The sequence below is a fragment of the Musca domestica genome, unplaced genomic scaffold, assembly GCF_030504385.1.
Source record: "Musca domestica strain aabys unplaced genomic scaffold, Musca_domestica.polishedcontigs.V.1.1 33, whole genome shotgun sequence".
Taxonomy (NCBI): Eukaryota; Metazoa; Arthropoda; class Insecta; order Diptera; family Muscidae; genus Musca; species Musca domestica.
The window spans coordinates 9,774,389-9,794,539 of record NW_026712312.1 but is presented as its reverse complement, the minus strand read 5'-3'; the positions used below and the strand labels follow the sequence as shown (position 1 = coordinate 9,794,539).

The 20,151-nt window shown below is 34.9% G+C and overlaps 2 long non-coding RNA genes across 2 annotated transcripts; one reads left to right on the top strand and one right to left on the bottom strand.

The window, feature by feature from the left end:
* The first annotated feature begins 2,987 nt into the window (after window positions 1-2,987).
* Window positions 2,988-3,658, top strand: LOC109614482 (uncharacterized). Its single transcript, XR_002195570.2, has 2 exons — window positions 2,988-3,272; window positions 3,346-3,658. It is a non-coding gene; the product is annotated as an uncharacterized LOC109614482 (long non-coding RNA).
* Window positions 3,296-3,784, bottom strand: LOC109614481 (uncharacterized). The gene is made up of 2 exons (XR_002195569.2): window positions 3,617-3,784; window positions 3,296-3,561 (listed from the first exon to the last, which is right to left on the bottom strand). It is a non-coding gene; the product is annotated as an uncharacterized LOC109614481 (long non-coding RNA).
* Between the last annotated feature and the right edge of the window lie 16,367 nt (window positions 3,785-20,151).

Sequence of the window (20,151 nt, the reverse complement as noted above, 5' to 3'; positions counted from 1 at the left end):
AATCAGTTCAGCCGTTCTCGACATATAAGAGATCTTTCAGGCATATCTTCTTTGATAGACATATATATCGCACATATTTTGCTATATATACGATTTGTTGGATGTTAACATCAATGTAAAGGTCAGAAGTAACCTTGTCATGGCTTTGCGATTTCGCCGGGATTTAAAATAATCGCGGTTTAATGAAAAATTTTGAATTTTTTCAACACAAAATATATGGTCTATTTTACCCGCTAAATATAATCCGATGACCACCCAATTTGGTAGGCTTCTTCCCCGCCCTAAACTCTAGCTACATGCGAAATTCCGCGTCGATTGGTCTATAATTGCGACCTGTACAGCTACTGCAAAATCCGAAATTTTTTCAGTATTTGGTCCATTTCAACCCCTAAACATTTGGCGATCATCTCCAAAAGAAATAGGGTTCTATTCTGACAATAACCCCACCTACATTTTAAATTTCTTGAAGATCGGGCCATAATTGCGACCTGTAGAGTGATTACAAATTAACATGGACAGACGGACAGACGGACAGACGGACAGACGGACGGACGGACATACATAGCTAGATCGACTCAGCTCAGCGAGCTAGGAAGATCCATATATACTTTCCTATATGGGAAACCAATATTTCGAGGTGTTACATAAATTCTGGCCCAATCAAACTTATAATACCCCCAACACATAGTGTTGTAGGGTATAATAAGGTTCGTCCTTGGGCCAAAACAAACGACTCGGAATGTGATTCTATGCAGATCATAATTAATTTCTTCTCTAAATTACAAACAAATGAACCAATGCATAATACCCTGATCACAATGTGATGTAGAGTATAAGAAGGAAAAGTAGATTTTAGAAGGGTAGGGGTCGATAGATCTTTGTTGATAGAAATACAAAGAAAGGAGGAAAAGCGTCGAAATGATTTATGTTTTAACTCTGGCGCTGGAGCCAGTAAAAACTTTTTCGAGATCATAGATGACAAAGTGTCTGAATGCCCACTGAGATCAAGAGTTGGATGTTCCCCTGTAGCTCGTACTTTTTACTTTTATAGAGCAGGACAAGGTGGAGTTTTGAGACCTTGCGCCGTTGTCGTTGTCCTTAGAGAGTAGTTCTAATGCTGTATACAAAAGGGGGATTAAATATAAGCAAGGCTTGTGAATTGCAAGCCCATTTCCTTTAATAATATAATGACCAGGTACCCAACAAAGCCGGAAAGTAGTGCCCGGATCTCCCTGGGCTGTTCTACACCTCAGAACTGCATCAGAATTGAATCTTCAATGGCTTTTACAGCTGCTTATCTCATTCTCCATATTCTGCCGCTTTCATTATCTCTGCTTGAAAAATACTGCTTTTTCCATCCAAATTGCAGGAGCAGTCCTTTCCTAGTCGCACAAGACCCCCGGCTCCCGTGCCTTGTTCCATCTTTGGTCCGGCCTTGTATACCGGCAGAGCGATTAGTGGCAGATTGGTTCTGCTCTTGTCGAACCCCATGGTTGAAGATATGTAATGCTGTTTCTTTCATGAGAGTTGAAGTTAAATTTTGATTTAACCTTTAAATTCTGAGGTGACATACTTTATAACGTGGTGGTAAAATTTACCACCACCTCAGAAGTTAAAGGTTAAGAAAGCCCAATACGCTAACATGGCTCTGTTGTGTTGTGTGCGCATCATGTCCCACTCTGACATATACTAAGTTCGACTGGAACGATGTTTAGAATTACATTTAAGACTACCTGAAGCGTAATTTTTGATGCTTCAGTGATTAGAATTGAAGCTGTTCGCCGCACGCTATTTAATGCGTGTTACCTTAAGAAAGCATGGGCCACACCACATCAAGTAACCAGTTCATTCACATGCAATTCCTGCAGGAGTGTTTGCTCCATATTTGGCTTCCGAAGAGAGTTCTAAGGATACTCCATCCAGCACTGGTGGACTTGTGCTTACGAGTAGACAGGACCAACCCTGTCCTTGGGGTCGTGACAGCTTTGTAAGTACAAAAGCTCCGATACAGTGAATAGAAACTTACCCGTAATTAAGATCACAACGTCCGAAGTCCCGTAAAATATTAATGTTGATGATTCTGATGCACTAATCCAGTTTATTAAGGTATCATGGACTTTTATGCTTGTATCATGTATGAATATCAGTTCCACATTGTTGGAGCCTTCAATTTCAAGAAAAGTCTTCCGTGTATAATCCATTTATTCATGATGAGCTGTTTCAAAAGACTTTCCTCTTATATAAGCGTGTTGCGAATCACTCACCAGTGAGTGGTCCATCTCCATTATCTTATATATCCAGTTCTACAAGCCTTTCACGCGTATTTAAAAGAAAATATGATAGGCTAATTGGACATTAGTTATTCGGTGTTGTGTGACTTGGGTTTCCAGCTATAGGTATATAAGTCACTGTAACATCTCTCCAGAGATGAGGTATATATGAGCGATATAAACAGGCCTTATATATCGTTTCCAGGATATTATATAAAGCAATGGCGAACACTGCAATATTGTTTTTATGCCAACCATCTGCTCAGCTACAGAGTATCGCGCAGCATAGCTATATTGGGGGCTTATATAATGTGGACCTAAGTAGCCAAATATTTTTTTGAGAATGAAATAATTCCGTTGAACAATGTCAGCATATCATTTTATATTGATGAAAACGAATATGAGATGAAAGCCTCCGAAATAACGAATATCGAGCTCTAGTTTTAAGGGCGATTGCAACCAACCAATTGGAACTAACGAAGTTGTTGTGAAACATGTTGTCTGAGTTACGTTAACAACTACTCTCATCTGAGAAATTTGTAATACCCTCTCCACATTGTGAATAATGTAAGCCGTACTGCAATTTAATTATCCCGCATCGAATGAGTAAAGATCAAAATAAATATTTAATATGCAATTGGACTAGAGCATATTTTTTAGCTATGTCAATGAACAGACAAAAAAAACAATTTGTCTTCCCACAATAATTATTTAACAGCCAGTTCCACGATATCGAAAGAACACGTTCGCACAACTTTTACACGACAAACAGCTGATTTCCGTTCCACTAAAATCTATCAGAACGAAAATTTGCACGAAAATCAAAGCGAACGAAAACGTAAGCATTTCAGTGTAATTTTGCGTTCCACTATCTTTTTTCTTTCGTACGCATGCGAACACAAATGTCAAAATCAGTCACTTGTGTGTTTGCTGTCGAATGATAACAATTAAGGAAAATTGTTTTAACATAAACATTGCTTGATTGAAAATGGAAACAAAAATGTAAGTAAAAATAATAAATGCAATTTAATATGTGAACAACAAATATATATTTTTTTTATTTTCTCAATTCCAGCACGAAAAAATCATCAACTACACAGCTGCGGGCACTAGTTGAGTAAATGGAGGAGAATCCTGTGTTCGCCAGAGGAATGCCAATTTTTGGAAGCAGCAGAAGAAGTTTTAAATCCGGGCGGATTTGGGTAGTTCTGCAACCGGGCACCCACTTCTCTTCCATCATATCCAAAAGAGCCCGAAAACTTCCTTCGACACACGAAAGTTGGCCACAAACCTAGAAAAAATCATTTTTTATTATTTCAAAAATGTAAAAATACAATCATACTTACTGGTTGTTAGGTACTTCAAATAAATTCGAAGCATCTCTTAAATGCCTCCGTGGCACATTTCGAACCTCCTCCATAAAAAATAGGGCTACGGAAATATTCTTTTTTTTTATTTTCTAAGAGCACAAATAGTTTGAACACAATCTTTATTCTGTTTGTTTATTTACAATTTGTTTGTTTACAACTGAAATGTCAGTTGAGACAGCACCACTGCTGCTTTTTCGCGTTTAAATTAGACATTTGACGCTTTTTTTGCTTTATTTCGCGATTAATTTTTACAAAAAAATATTTAGCAACACTGAATCACGTAAGGCTATGCGAAAGAAAGAACGAAAGTTAGTGGAACGCATTCTTATACGAAAGTGAGTGAGTAGCCTTCGTTCGCACAAATTTTCTTTCGAGATCGTGGAACAGGCTGTAAATACCACTTTTTTATCTTGCACATTTATTGTGTGTTGCTTATTAGCATTAAATTAACTTACAGCTTTAATATGTGAGTGGAGGTAAATACAGCAAAATCCATTTTTTCCGTTTGTTAGTACAAAATAAATCTTATAATTAGCATTTTTTGTCGAGATTTTTCATTATCGTTAAAATTTATCACAAAAACAAAATCCTCTCTGTAATTTGCATGCATTTCGCTCATCCTACATCCAGACCAAGAGACGTGCATTCAAAAAAACTCTCACACTGTGGATAAAATAAATATGACAAATTTTAAAATCGATCGGAAGAGAAGAAACTCCGATTTGATTTATTGCAGTCTCCTCATGCAACAAGAATGGTTTCTTGCGAAAATTTGTTTCCCCTATGTTGATGAAATACCCCCATATCGAATCTATTCAAAATGCTGCCAGTATACTAGAATACATATGCACATTATGTTTTATGTGCGAATGAATATGAAACATGTTAATTATGGACATTTTGCAAATGTAATACTCTATATCAGTGATAAGCTATGACATGGGGGAAACGAATGACAGAACGAGAGAGAGGGAGAGTGTGTGTGAGAGAGAGGGAATTTAATGAAACTTTTTCGATTAAAGTTCATAATTGCCATGTATTTAAAAAGGGCATAGATCCAGATGAAAGCATGTGTAAGTTATAACAAATTTGCTTGCCTTTGTAGTTGTGACATTGATTGTGAAAATGAGAACGGGAAGAAATTTTTTGAATATGGAACAAATATGCACAGCAACGTGCGAGTGAAACAATGCCAATAACAAATTATAAACAGAATGTGAAGATAATAAGAATGCGAGATTTAAGTTTAAATATTAATTTACCGTCTTAAAACCATTCTGTAAAAGGCTTGGAAACTATTGCAAGCGTCTGGGCATGTATTTTATATATTTTTTGCTCTCCGCCATAATACGAAGATAGTTCTGTCATCGCAAATTTTTAACGGAGAACGAATTGTTATGACATTTTATATTTATAGTTATAGATAGCTAATTTCTTTCTTTGCATATGTTGACATATTGAAAAAGATCCAACAGAGCAGAGGTCTCCATATTATGGGCATACACAAGCTCTGATCCAATTCTATAAATTGACTTAAATTTAGTTTTTAACATGGCATGGCCCATGGTTTTACCAATTTTAGGACATTAAATTATTTTTCGCTATTTTAATTATCGTACCGTTTTCGATTCGAATTCCAAATAAAAATTTCAAAGTAGAAATGTTTCGAATTACAAATGGAATTCTCGAATTTCAATTGAAATTTAAAGAACGACAATTTATTGCTTTGTATTAGATCTGAAAAAGATAGATAGAAAAAGATAGACTTTAAAGGCAGCAAATTCGACCAGTCGAACTTTTAATACTCCACCTCCACCATTTGGGACGAATTTGAAAATTAAAAAAAAAAATTAAAATCCATTAAAAATTCTCTTAAAATCTGAAAAATACCGAATACCGAATATAGCCATTATATTGGGTTCTATACGAAGACGTGGACCTGTATAGGCAACTTTTGTCATAAAAAACTCCAGTAAATAATGTAGCTAAAATCATCCAAATAGCGAATATCCGGAGGTCCTGATATATGGAGGTTATACGAAGACCTGGACCTGTTACAGACAGTAGGAATTTTAAATACAAAGTTTGAAACAATTCCGGTGAATAATGTCCATAAAATCGTCAAAATATCGAATATAGGGGGTGGGGTACCGTTGAATGTGGACTATATGATATGGATAATAATCTTACAGGGTGTAAAGTGTTAAGAAAGTACTTCTTGAGTAGAATTGAAGACAATTCCCTTGAAAAATGGCTAAAATAATCAAAATACCAAATATCGGGGGTACCGTTGTATGGGGGTTATACGATATCGTGGATCGATATAACAAATAATCTTCCAGGGTGGAGGGTATAAAAAAAAGTTAAGAAAATTTAATTTCCAGATTATATTAATTGTTTATCTAAATATTTAGTTCTGTTATTCAGAACGAAAGTATATACTTCGTTCCATTGATCGTAAGTCAAATTTTTCTTTGGTAACAGCCTAGCAAAAATCGCAAATATTTTTTGTTAAAATGTAGTTAAATTTTGCGAAATAATTTTCAAATTCTCATGTCATTTAAAGCCGAGCAAAAATACATTTTCCCCAATTAAGGAAAAGTTTTCAAAACTTCCTCTTCTTCTTCCTCTTCAACTTGCACTTCTTCATCTACTCGTGCTGTCGACTTTATTATTTTTAGACTTTGAGTTGGTTTTGCCTATATAAATTTCAATTTGTTTATCTTCCGTGTGCACGACATTCGGTGTTGTTGTTAAGTGACTTTTGATGTTCTCTCATCTCGACGGAAAGCGGCAAAGAAAGCCTTTCGAACAAAACCCAAAGAATTCAATGTGGATTTTTGGCTTATGGTAAAACTAAACTAAAAGTAATGTTTGGAATATTCTTGGGAATGTCATTGCGAGTGACACATATGGTGGCGGCAGAACAACTTTGCTTATTTCGATCCGAATAAATTGATCGTATTTTGCGAATGGATTTAAATGAAGTGTCTGGGTGTGGAATTAAGTGTAGTTTCAAACTTGAGTTTTAGTTTGTAGTTCTGTTTGTTTCCCAATGTGGTTGAACACTTAATGTCATATTTCGTACTCGGAAGCAAAAAAATCAAAGTTCCATCCATAATTGAAATTAACGAAAAATAGCGAAATTCGCAAAAAGGGAAAAAAACTACGCCGTTAATTATTTTTCATCCATGATCCCGAGGACAATGGATGAGAAGTGAAACTTTGTAATTTTCTCAACATTTGAGTGGAACACAAAACAACCATTGAAACAGAGAAGATTCAATTAAACTTTTAGCACAACAATTTAGTTGCATTAAATCTATTTACACTGGAATATTAAAGTTTACCTTGGAACTGACTTCAGTTCTGCCTCCACACCCGACCGCTCTTGCGCCACTGTTGTCTTACAATTAAAAAGCCTTCGCCAAAAACTTTTCTTTGGCAAATCTTCCTCTAAGGATGAATACGAAAGTAAATGGAAATAGCAACATCAACGGTAACAGCATCATCAACCCAAAATTCGGCAGTTAATGGAGATTTAGAAGAAATTTCAATAGCAAACAGCAAAAAGTTAAATTGCATAAGGAGCTCGGTGAAGACGACGAAAGAAGACTGGTGTGTATGTGAGGGCGTGGGGACGGAAGAATGGTGGGGGGAGAAGCACAAAAACCATTTAAAACTCTTTTAAACAGAATCAAAAGTTGATTTTGTTAAGACATCATTATTGACAGAGTTATGGTTAAAAGTTTTCGAATAAAAAAAAACATGTTGTTGGATTTGGCTTATGAAAAGCGATGAAATGTACAAACAATCTGACTTGGAAATGTGGGTAAACATTTCATCGGAAATAACAAAGGCAAAGGTCGGTCATTCAACATTAATATTACAAGGCTTGTGTCAAATAACACCAATGAAGCAAAAAACCCGTTAAGGAGATTGTATGAAAAAACGATTTTTTGAATGGATGGAAGCCGTGAATGGGAGCCAGAGATACACCGAATATTCTTGGTTGCCTTCGATCTATTAGTTATACGAAATTATTCGAACTATTGTATTTTGATTTTGTATACATTTATATATGTATTTGATATAACAGATAGAGGAAAATTATGCCAGGTGAGAAAATCGGACTTTTTAAATTCCAAATATATTCTATAAAAGAAAGTTGTGTTAGTTACTACGCTTATAACTCAAGATTTTAACGATTCAGACATATTCGGAATTGTCTCTTGGCAGAAAAGAATAAAATCCAAAAAAATGTATAAAAATGCGCCAACTAAATTTGAGTTAACATTTTTTTGTGATGTATATTTTTTAATTTTTCATAAATTTATATATTCTATGAAATTTACACAATTTGAAAGCTTTATTTAATTTAACATTTTTTTTTCTTATTGTACGCTAAAGAAAATTAGATTTTTTCCAACAAACAAAAAATGGCCGACACAGCTGAATAAGGATCATATCAAAACGTGGATCTAATCCCTTCATTTGGCGGTAATACGCCCAATGAGAACTCGAAATTCAATTTCATTGGGACTGCAATCAGTAAAACGGCGAATATAATGAGGAACTGCAATATGCGCACTTTACAAAATTGTAGATTGAAAATTTAGTGAGAAAAGAATTTATATCCTTCGAAAAATTGTCTGATACGTTCAAGATATTTAAATCGCAGGTAGCATTATACGAGGGCCTGTGCGCACTAATAATGGCATTGTGCAACACCCTATCTGGGGGTAAATTCCATGTGGATGGTACTCGGTTAGTAGATCCAAATCTCGAAAGGGTTTTGGGTTCCCAGGCCAAACTTTTTAGAGCCCATTATATATAGCCCTAACCCAACACAAAGGGTCTGAAATATTTGTTTTTCTAAACTTCCAAAAATTTGCGTTACATTTTTAAATTTTATACAGTCATATGGGTTATGTGTCGAATAATTTGTACAAAAGTAAACAAACAGAAAACGTATTTTTGAAAAAATATAAATACGGGTCCACGTTTTGGTATATCGCTCTTACGAAGGTATACCATGATTTCAGCTATTTTCGGGGTCTTGGTAACAGTTTTCAATTGACTTGGCCCTTATTTGCCACCTTGGCTTCTAAAGGAATAGAAACCTTGTTCGCAGAACATTTTTGGAAAATTTTCGAAGTAGCACCCATATAGGGTGAGATAAAAAAACTGCAACAAACTCAAACATCATAATTTCTACATTTTTTATAAATTTTATTGAATGAAAGCAAAAAATTTCGGATGTAGCATCACATTTTAGAATAAGTTTAAATTTGTTCGAATTGATCACCTTTGGCACAAATTATGGCTTTCAAACTACCAATGAAACCATCACACGCTGCCCGAATGTTGCTCTGCGGTATTTTGGCCCATTCCCGGCAAAGCGCTCGCTTGAGGGGATCGACACTTTGGTATTTTTTAGTGCCAACCTTGCTTTCCAAAATACTCCAAATACAATAGTCCAACGGATTTGGTATCCGGAGATTTTGGTGGCCATTGTGCGCTGGAAATGAAGCGAGGAATCTAATTTTGTAACAATTATTGGGTGGCGCGTGCTGAGTGCGATGGTGATGAGTCCTGTTAGAATGTCCAATGTCTGCGGCCAAAATGTTTGCGTGTCCAGGGTTTTAATACAACCTCCAGAATATTTTCACAATAATATTCGGCATTCAGTCTGATGCCATGGTCGATTAATACGAGCGGAGGGCCACACCATCACCATGGCCGGCGCTTGAGTTCTGTTGGTCAACCGAAGGTGCATATTTTCAACATGAACATATTGTTTGTTTACAAACCGCTGGACAACGAATGTTTTCTCATCGGAGAACACCAAATTCGGATGTTCACAACATTCGGCCAAGCGAAGAAATTCTTTAGCTCTTTTTTGGGTCTATTTTCTTTCTTTCCGCTGCGGTGTAAGTTCTTGCACTTTTTGGAATTTCAATGGCTTTACCTCATTTTTTAATGTTTGCCGAATGGAATATTGGTATATGTTCAGCTCACGAACCATTTTTCGGCCACTGTGACGCGGGTTTCGACCATTTCTGCTGATGTTGCTGTTTTCTTGCGTTCACTTCCTTGACGTCGGACTACGCTACCAGTATCACGGTAACGAGCGATGGTAAGAGACACAAAACATTTACTCACATTTAAATGCTGGATGCTGGTGCTCTAACGATAGCCACTTGTAGTTTTCCAGCCAAATATAAAGAAATCACACTATCACGCTTGAATTCCATCACGAATAACTTTTTTTCTGGAAAATTCTCACCACAATGCTTTTGTGCGCTTGTAAACAATATATCACTGGAATAATTTTAACAGCTGTCGGACGAGTGGCTTAGAAATGACAGCATTCTGAAGTTGGTTGCAGTTTTTTCATCTCACCCTGTACATATTTTGATATACATATTTTGTACATACTTTGATATAGTCCCCATATAACAGTACCTCCCAGGTCTACCGATAGTGACGTTTACCAATAGGCGGACAAGCGGATATACAAAACCAGCAAAGAAAGTCTTAAAGTCGGCCGACTTTATGATACCCTACACCACTTTGCAAATTTAGTAGAGCTGCGCATAACAATTAAAAGTTTTTACGGGAGAATTCAATCACACACGCTATGAGTAAATTATAATTTAAAGTTCAAAGAACTAAATATGCCGAAGCATTTATATCTTTTAAATTCGGACTTGTATTGCCCATTTGGTGCACACTTAATTTGAAATCGGATAAATATATATATATGGAACTATATCCAAATCGGAACTGATCTCGATAAAATTTCGCAAAGATATTTCAGAGCTGTATTTAATATATTTCCCTGAATATCGTTGTTACGGAGTGCATATTACGGCTGTGGGTAACAAATGTGACAAATCGGATGAACAGTATATATGGGAGCTATAGCTATATCTGAACCGATCTTCACCAAATTTTGCTTACTAGCTTCTAGACTCAATTCGATCGTAAGTGCCAAAATTCGTCCATTTTGGTGCACAATAAAAATAAATCGGATGAAGTTATATATGTGATATATATATCTAAATCCGAACCGATCTCGATTAAATTTAGCAAAGGTATTTCTGAGCTGTATTTGATATATTTCCCCAAATATTGTTGTTACAGAGTGCATATTACGGCTGCGGAGGACAAAAATAACAAATCGGATGAACAATATATATGGTAGCTATAGCTATAGCAATATCTGGACGGATTTCGATCAAATTTGACATACTTATTTTCAGGTCCAATCTGATCGTACGTGCAAAATTCCATACCATTCGGACTGATATTACATGTTTGGTGCACAATAAGAGGCAAATCGGACGAAGATATATATGGGGGCTATATCTAAATTTTGACAGATTACCTCCAATTTCAATAGAGTTCGTCTTGGGCCAAACAAATGATTTGTGCAAAATTTCATCTGGATAGGGCAATAAATGCTATAAATCGACCGGTACGTGAAGGTATATTTAAATTTTTCCAATGGGTATTTGTTCTATTTAGTCAAGTTATTTTTTATAATAGAAATTATCTCACTTATATGAGCCAGATCTGTGAATTATTTTGTTAAAAGACCATAACTGCGAGCCAGGAACGCGAACCGGGCTAGCTAGTGTTTTATATTCATTAAATTTTCAAAAAAAAAAAAAAAAAATATGTGGATACTGTTTATCGTAGTCGATCATGGATAGTAAAAACACATGTAAATAAAAGTACACCTTCTCACAAAAAATATCTCACGCCACATATGCAGATTTAAGTGTTTAAATGAATGTTGGTGTGTGTGTGTGTGTGTATGTTTGTTTGTTACTTTTCCACAGTCACTGCCATTATTGGATATTGTTTGGCAATTTGCCGGTCCTCTATCGCAAATAGCATTCACACACACACACTCACTCACACAATAGATGATTGTATATTTGCTGCAACTAACCACTACCATGTATTGCGGCATAAATCACATTCATTCAATCTAATTTGTTCGAGTTGCATCCGGGTTTGAATGTATAAACGGCAATTTGACTTCTATTTGGGTGTAAAAAAGCGAGATACTTGATTTAGTTTTCAGTTCTTTGCCAAAGATTTTGTATGGATTTTCAAATACATTCGAAAGTAGTAAAAGCAAGTCATTGAGACTAAACAATGGCAGCGAGAGAATGGAATAAACTTAGAAACATTGTTGTAGAATGTCATATTGGAAAAATATAAAAAATTATGTTGCAGTTGTTAATTCGAAGTAGTTAGGGAAAAAAATTGGAAAAGGTTTCTATTGGAATGGGATTAGGAAAGCAGAGAACGAATCGCTGGAAGCAAAAGAATCAGAGAAAGAAACAAATTGGTTTAGGGAGCTTCTGTATACTAAATCAAATTTTCAATTATGTATTGAAGGAATTCACTAGTCGTAGGAAGTCAGGCATGATTGAATTAAATATAGCTATATCTGCATTAAAAGATGCAGGTTTTTATATCCTAAGGCTTATGGCTACAGAAATTATGCACCAATTAATATGAATAAAATGTTCTCCAACAATTCAACGGTTTCAGACTCCATATCTCTTTGAAACCCATTTTGCTAACTTAAGAGTCGATGTTGTTATGATCACCTGTCTGTGTATCACTGCTGTGGCTGAAAAGTTGCCACTAAGGCCGTCGGATGCGTTCCATTTTTTATACCAAGTCATGTGGCTACAAAGGGTATATATCATTTGATACGGCCAAAACGTGTCTCTTCGAAATAACGGTTTTCGACCCTAGGTATCTTTGGACCAAATCTGCTTCAGGACACTTGCCGTCGATCTAGGGGTGGCCGGCCGTCTGTCTGGCTGGCTGGTGCATATAGTCATAACATAATATTATTGTCAAACTTAGAGCGAGTTCGGAGATGGGCAAAATCGGCCCACCCCTTCTAGTAGCTCCACCATAAAATGTCAAAATTTTCAAAGAAAAAAATTATAGTCTTATAAAATGTGAAATAAGCATCAGATCATTTTCATTCGTACATTCTAATATTTCTATCAACAAAAGAGCTGTATGAAGTTGGGATATATCGGCCCATATTATCAAGTACCTCCACCAGAAAGGAGTCTAAATTTTGAGTAACAAAACGCCCATAAAATTCAAAATAAGTATTCAATCTCTTAAAATTTCACTCATCTCAATATTTTTTATAAGTACTAGAGGAAAGTAAATATTATGGTCCACCATATTTGTTACCTCACACACATTTCAACATTTTCAAAATATATCTCACATATCTCAAATAGAGTAAAGGAAGTAGTCGATATTGTCCAAATCTGACTGGTTGTGATATTTATATTAGACGTAGGTCAGATTCGAAATGGACGAAATTGGCCCATTTCTTCTGAATTTCCACCATAAAAGGTCAATAGGTTGAATAATCATAACGTAAGGCAAATGCTCTACATCTGCCGGCAAACCGACTGATTCTAATTAACTTGTTTTTTTTTTTAAATAATGAGTTATAGCTACCGACTGCACCTACTCAATTTAAATACTTAATAAATACATGTTTTTATTTTAAATTTTTATAACAAATCGGTGGTGGACAAATTTGCTAGCCCAGCTAGCTATCTTCAAGGAAAGCACCTGTCACGGATTGCGCAACTGGTCGACACTCTTGAGAGAATAGCCTGCAAAATACATTTGAGCGTTTTTTCGGTACTCCATGCATACACCAGAGGAAACACTCTGCCATTCATTGTTTTTCAACGTGGAAAAGTGGAAACTGAAAAAGAACCACTCCAAAGCGCCCGGATGTTTGTTGAAAGGCCAAACAGCTGCCTTAAATGCAAATCAAGTCAACAAGTGCCAAGTTTCAAAAAAGCATTTATTATTAGATTTCAGTTTTTGGCCTCTTGATAACTTTTCCATTTCCTTCAATTTCTTCTAATAGAAATGCCCCAAACAATAAACGTTAGTAAAACGCATAAACCAGCCAGGTTTCCTCGGCAAAAGAAAAAAAGTTCGAAGGGCAAAAACAACTCACAAGACGAGGAGAAGCGAACTCTCACAGTTTGGTGTTCACTAAGAACGGGAACTTGAAAACATTTTACCGCTTTGAATATAATTTATGGCGAAACGTCCAAAGGAAAACGATAAAGATGAAATTATCCAAAGAAAATTAAACGAGTGCTTCAAAGCAAAGGAATATAAAAAAAAAAAAAAAATATTTTAAATAAAAACTTTTGAGCATAAATTAGAAAAATAAAATGTCAAAGCAACGGCGATACAAATGAATTTTTCTTTACAACATGAAGGTCAATTTAATGACTTTTCCATGTGATGAAATGCCGAAAGAGAAAAAATAAAGAAATCAATCCAAGTTCCTAATTACTATTTAAAAATACTTTCCTAGCAACGTCACTTTGGAATGTCATCACTGACAAGGTAAATTAGTATTTTGATTCCGTAAGGTATTTTAAAATGATACGTTATTTGCCATATGAATGATGTTGCGTTACAATAATTTTACTTGTTTTACATTGTTACTGTTGTGCCACAAATTGGAGAAGATTATGATGATCTTGTCAATTTGCCTGTAGCAGCAATGACTGACAGATGGAAGTTCTTTTGATGATCTACTTTAAATTAATTTTCGTCCATCTGTTTGTAAAGAAATTTAAAGCCGCATTTGTAATCCAATTGACACAATACGTATCTCCCTACTTTCGGTATTTCGAAACTGTTTGTTGTTATTGTTATACGTTTCCCAAAGAACAATTCTATCCACAAACGCAGGTTCATGTTCCTTATCGATAGGTCTTTACTGAAATAATACTTTCGCCATGTCCGATTTATTTCTGGGCCGATTTCTGGGCCGATTTATGCATGTCAGTCCGTCTGTCCATGTATTCTTGTGAACAAAATGCAGGTCACATTTATTATCCGAATGAGCTGAAATTTCCAAACAATATTCGTTCGGCCCAAAGACGAACTTTATTGAAATTGCTGATAATCGGATCAGATTAAGATATAGCTCCCACTTATCTTCAACCGATTTCGGGTTAATTGTGCACCAAATGGCCAATATCTGTCCAAATGACCTGAATTTTGGTACATCGCACCGTATTTTGTCTAAAAGAAAGTACATCAAACTTGGATAAAGTCGGTTCCTATGTAATTATATATAATATGCACTCCATAAGAATAACAGGACATCAGATTTTTTAAAGATCGGTTCAGATTTTGATATAGCTCCCATATATAACTTCAACCAATTTCGGGTTAATTTTGCACCAAATGGCCAATATCAGTCCAAATGACCTGAATTTTGGCACATCCGACCGAATTCAGTCTAGAAGCAGGTGCATCAAATTTGGTGAAAATCGTTTCAGATATAGCAACAGCTCCCATTTATTTGTTTTATCCCATTCGTTGTTTAAGTACCTCTTATTCGTAATATTCATTAGACAACAATGATATTTAGTACCAGATGTCTTATAGAGCTCGGAAAAAACATCTGCCAAATTTTAACAATGTTGGTTCAGATTTAGATAAAGCTCGCATATATATATTCAACCGATTTCAGGTTAATTCTGCAAATGACCAATGCCTGTCAAAAATTCCTAAATTTTGGTACATCCGACCGAGTTCAGTCTAGAAGCAAGTACAGCAAATTTGTTGAAAATAGTTTCAGATATAGCAACAACTACCATATATATGTTTCGTCCAATTTTATGTTTCAGTTCCTCACATTCGTAATATGCATTCGACAACAATGATATTTGGCACCAGATATCTTATAGAGCTCAAAAATGCCTTAGTCGAAGTTTTTCCCATTTTGTGGAATGTTATTTGATATAAAAGATTTAAATGTCTTCATAAAATGTAGTTAAAATCGATTCAGAATTTGATATGCCGCCATATATTAAATTGGTCAAAAGCCCAATGTTTATAGGTGGTACGATCTACTTCAAATAAATTCTTTTGTTACGGGAGCTCTACTAAATATACATGGTGGTGTAGGGTATCATATAGTCGTCCCGTCCGACTTTTATCTTTTCCTTACTGCTTTTTATTTATGGTTGCTCTAATGATGTTTTTATTTTCTCATCCATGTAAATATCCTAATCCCATCTAACACGATGCACCCATAATAACAATTTATTTCCAAATAGTACTAGTATAGAATATTTCATGATCGGTCGATGTCGTATTTGTTTCTTCCCTCACTTTTATAAGTTTTTTTTTATCCAATGCATAACATATTTTTGTGTCAATATATTTTGTTGTGTAGATATTTGACATGAAACTAAACAAATCTATCTATATGTATTCGCGTATTCAATTATGCAACTGACATCGCTCGGTCTTTGTAGCAACTTTCGTTTCATGGATTTTTGTCAAGGACTTTTGAAATGCTGGCGAAAAATGAGGCACAAAAAGAGAGAATAAAAATTTGCTATTGATGTCGTTTCGCCATTAGCGTGGCTGATTGCGGAATCGGCCACCAACGCCATCAATCTTAGTTAGAGGGTATGACTGACACAATTGAATTATTACTGCGAGTGCAACAACCATTGTCAGGACATGTTGTGCCGGATTTTGTTGTGTCGACTCTGAAGTTTCCGGCATCTCTCTGTCTCTCCCTCTGTGTGTGAATATTCTATTCATATTCATAAAAATGCTGCATATTCGTGGTATTAGCTAGCTGGTGTTGGTGGTGTTATGATGTTGTTGTTTGCTATAGTTTTTGCGGACCGAAACCGCAGATAGTTATGAAATTTTTATGGGGGAAAAACTTGTCCAGTTTATTGTGTAAGTTGAGAATTAAATTTTATTTATGGTTTCGGTTTAAACAGAATTTTAATTCACATTTCGACGACGAATGCGCATGGATTTGTTTGTTACAATTATTATAATTTCCGCTCTTTTCCTTGTTGTACCCTTTCGGTCTGAGAAATAAATTTTAATTATTAAAAATAATTTTTTCGCACTCCAATGAAATAAGTTCTAATTTTAATTCAAAACTTTCGCTTGCGCTACTACCAATTGGCGTTCAGCTGGTTTTTATTCGAAGAAACTAAGCAAATGCACGATTAAATCTGACATAATTCCAATTCAGTTGCATAATAAACAAACACAAACATTACTATTGATATGCCGAGAGAAATATATATCCAGCCTGTGTCAATTTATTAAAGTGAAGCATATTAATATGGACAAAAATAAATTTTCTATATTTCTTACCGCAGGGTCAAAATCTTAAAAAAACTTAGATTTGTTGTTCTACGTTTATGTTCTACGTTTTAAACTGATAAGTGACCACCACAAAACGCAAAAGTAGGATTCTGAACTTAATTTGATATATTTTACATTTTGTTAAGTGGTTGTGTGGCTTTTTGTAAAAGTTTTAAAACTTGACACTCTTTTCCGTTATGAATTAAAATTTAAAAAAAAGAGAAATTTTTTTATAAAAAAAACTTTGTTAAGTGTTGCGGTTCTATTATACCTTCCTCCATAGAATGGAGGGTGTATTAACATTGTCCGTCGTTCGGTGGAAATCACTCTAGATTCCGAATGATGTGAAGTAGGTAGACACAATTCTACTGAAATGTGTATTAGGTCTGCAGGAATTTTCGTATTGAAATTGGGCTATATATGTCCACATCTTGGTATATCCGCCGAAGGTTTTGGATGTTTTAGTCACCATTTCAAACCTAATTGGCATTAAATTGGTGTGTGTGTGTGTGTGTGTTCCCATTATATAAAAAACAATCTTGTATTTTGCTATGTTCGCCATATAACTGTACCTCCAATTATTCGTTATTATGATGATTAGTGTCAAACTTTTTACCGAAAATGGTTTAAATTTGGAATATTAAATTTCTATTGGGTACTACAGCCTATGACGGAAAATTGGTCATGTAGGTCTACGTTTTCGTATATACCCTACAAAACGGTACCTCCCTATATTCTATTTTAGGGACATCATTCACTGCTTGTGGCGCAAAATTGTCTACACAGATCCACGTCTTCGTATAGCTCCCATGTAACGGTACCTACATTAATTCGGTACTTTTGTGATTTTAGCTACATTATCCATCCGAATTTGGTATTTTAAGATCGTAATGGATACTAGAGTCTGTGGTAGAAAATTGTCTAAGCACCTGTATATGTAGCTTGCATACGGTATGGGCCCCAATATAACAGTAACTCCCTTTATGGAGTATTTTATGATTTTCGCATTATTTTTAAATGATTTTTTTTTTTTTTGATAATTTGCAAATTATGGAGGATATTCAAAGAACGACCCTGTAAAACTAATTGCGTTCTCCCTGGTTTATAAATAGAATAAGTGTTATATAAGCCATTATTAAACGAATTTTTTTTCATTCTCGTTACAAAAAAAGCATTTATGAGAATGAAAGGTTATAACCTTAGTGTATAACCTCACATGATTAATACAGTCATACGTAAAAATGTTTTGACCTAATTTGACCTGACTTGTAGTAAATCAGTTACATAAAAGGTATATGTCTCATATTTAAATTACCCTATCAATTATTGTAATATTCTTAATAATTATCAGGTTTTTTAATCATTGCAGAAAAGTTATGCCAACATTTACAATTAATAAATTAAATATTTGCCATTTTCCAAACTCTTCTTCGCCCTCACAGTGCATTGAAAAAGTATTGCCGCATTGGAATGCAATATAAGTTCATCTTCTTTCCATTGTCTTCTTGGAACATTTATTGATTGAAACATAACGACTTGGAGAAAAATCCACTCCCAACCGGAAGTTATTTGCTCATCCAGTTAGTGTCTATGGCAGCTCTAGCCTTGATGGTAGTCTGCCAAATCAATCAATCGTTACAAAAACGCATCTGAAATCCATCCGGTTTTTCTCTTAGTCTGTCTCAGCGCGTGTTTTTTTGTCGACTATACCAAACCTTGTGGCAGTCGTCGTAGGAGTAGGATTCACTTTAACAACCTGCCGTTTACAGTTGAAGGATATTAAAACATCGAACCGAGGAAAAAAGAACACACCCAGAAATCACGTAAAACGAAAACTGAGCAGATAAAAGAATCAAATTCGAACTAACTCCGGAAAAAAACGAACGATGAGAAAACAAAGAAAAACCACTAAAAGCCATTTTATTTTTTAAAATGACAACAACACCAGCAAAAAAGGCTAAAAATCGAATAACACATGGCGCCAAAGACGAATTTTCCCAAGAAAAATGTGCAATTTGATTTCGTCTAGAGGCGAAGCAATTTGTGATATACATATGTAGCATTGGTTTTATGAACATATGTATGCATGTGTGTGTGTGCAAGGTCTGCTGATACCGTAGATTCAGAAAAATAACCTGAATCGTTTCATATGCAACTGAACAATGTCGGCAGCAAATGTCTGTAGAAGACGTCATTGTGATTGGGGTTTCAAATTACAAGTCTCGACAAGCCATCAAAAAAAAAATGGTTTGTTATTGTGATTTTTCGATAGATTGTTTCAAAATTATTTTTTATTTGTTTAATTTCTATGTAAAACATTTCATTTTTATTTTTATTATTGCATATATCCACGCAGACAAGTAATAGTATGAAATAAATATCATATTTTTTTTGTATATTATATGTGAAAACTGCTCTGTAAATTCAATGCCTTACTTTAGTATTTAGGAAATGTTGAGCATGAATTGTATGACTTCAAGCAATACCGTAAGTCTGGGCAAAAACACCATCAGTGCTAAGCTAATAGTTCATCTCTTTTCAAATATATCATTTTCCTATCCATTCATTTTCCTTCTTCTCTCCACCACTTGGGGGGTGGAACTAAATGCTAAAAGCATTGAAACTAAAACCGATACGAAGCAGAAACGCAAAAAAAGAATCATTTCCATTCTGTTGCAAAAACCTCAATGTCATGTATGATGAGTAGAAACCTCATTTTTGGTTTCTTAATTGACATTGTCAAATGGTTTTTGTGGTTGTACATTGTCATGCATAACAAGCCATTTGACATAACGATGAATTTATGTGCCGTCTCTCTCGCACACACTCTTCCCTCCTCTTAGTTTGCCGGGCTGTGATTTGAAATTATATGAACATTCATTCGAACATGCATGCATGTGAATGTGTAAACCCACGGAGGTTATCATTACAATTCATTATGAGGTTTTTTTTGTTTAGACTTGATTATTTAACATGTTATGTTTAAATATTTAAAAAAAAATATTTTTTATAGAAAAAAAGAGTTATTAGCCAAATATAGGGAGACTCGTTACATAGTTTGATACAAAATATTTGCTTTGCTTTAAACAAATTGATTAAATTATTTTTAGCAGATTGACTAAATATTTGCTTTGAATTCTTTTAATGACGCTTTAAAAGCTTTCTCTAAGAAGAGAAATTATAAGTATCTGAAATAAAATTAATACTATCTCACTCGCAATACAACATTCCCCCTTTGAAGTGTGAACCTACCTCTCAGGGGCCATTAGGTGCAAAATCAT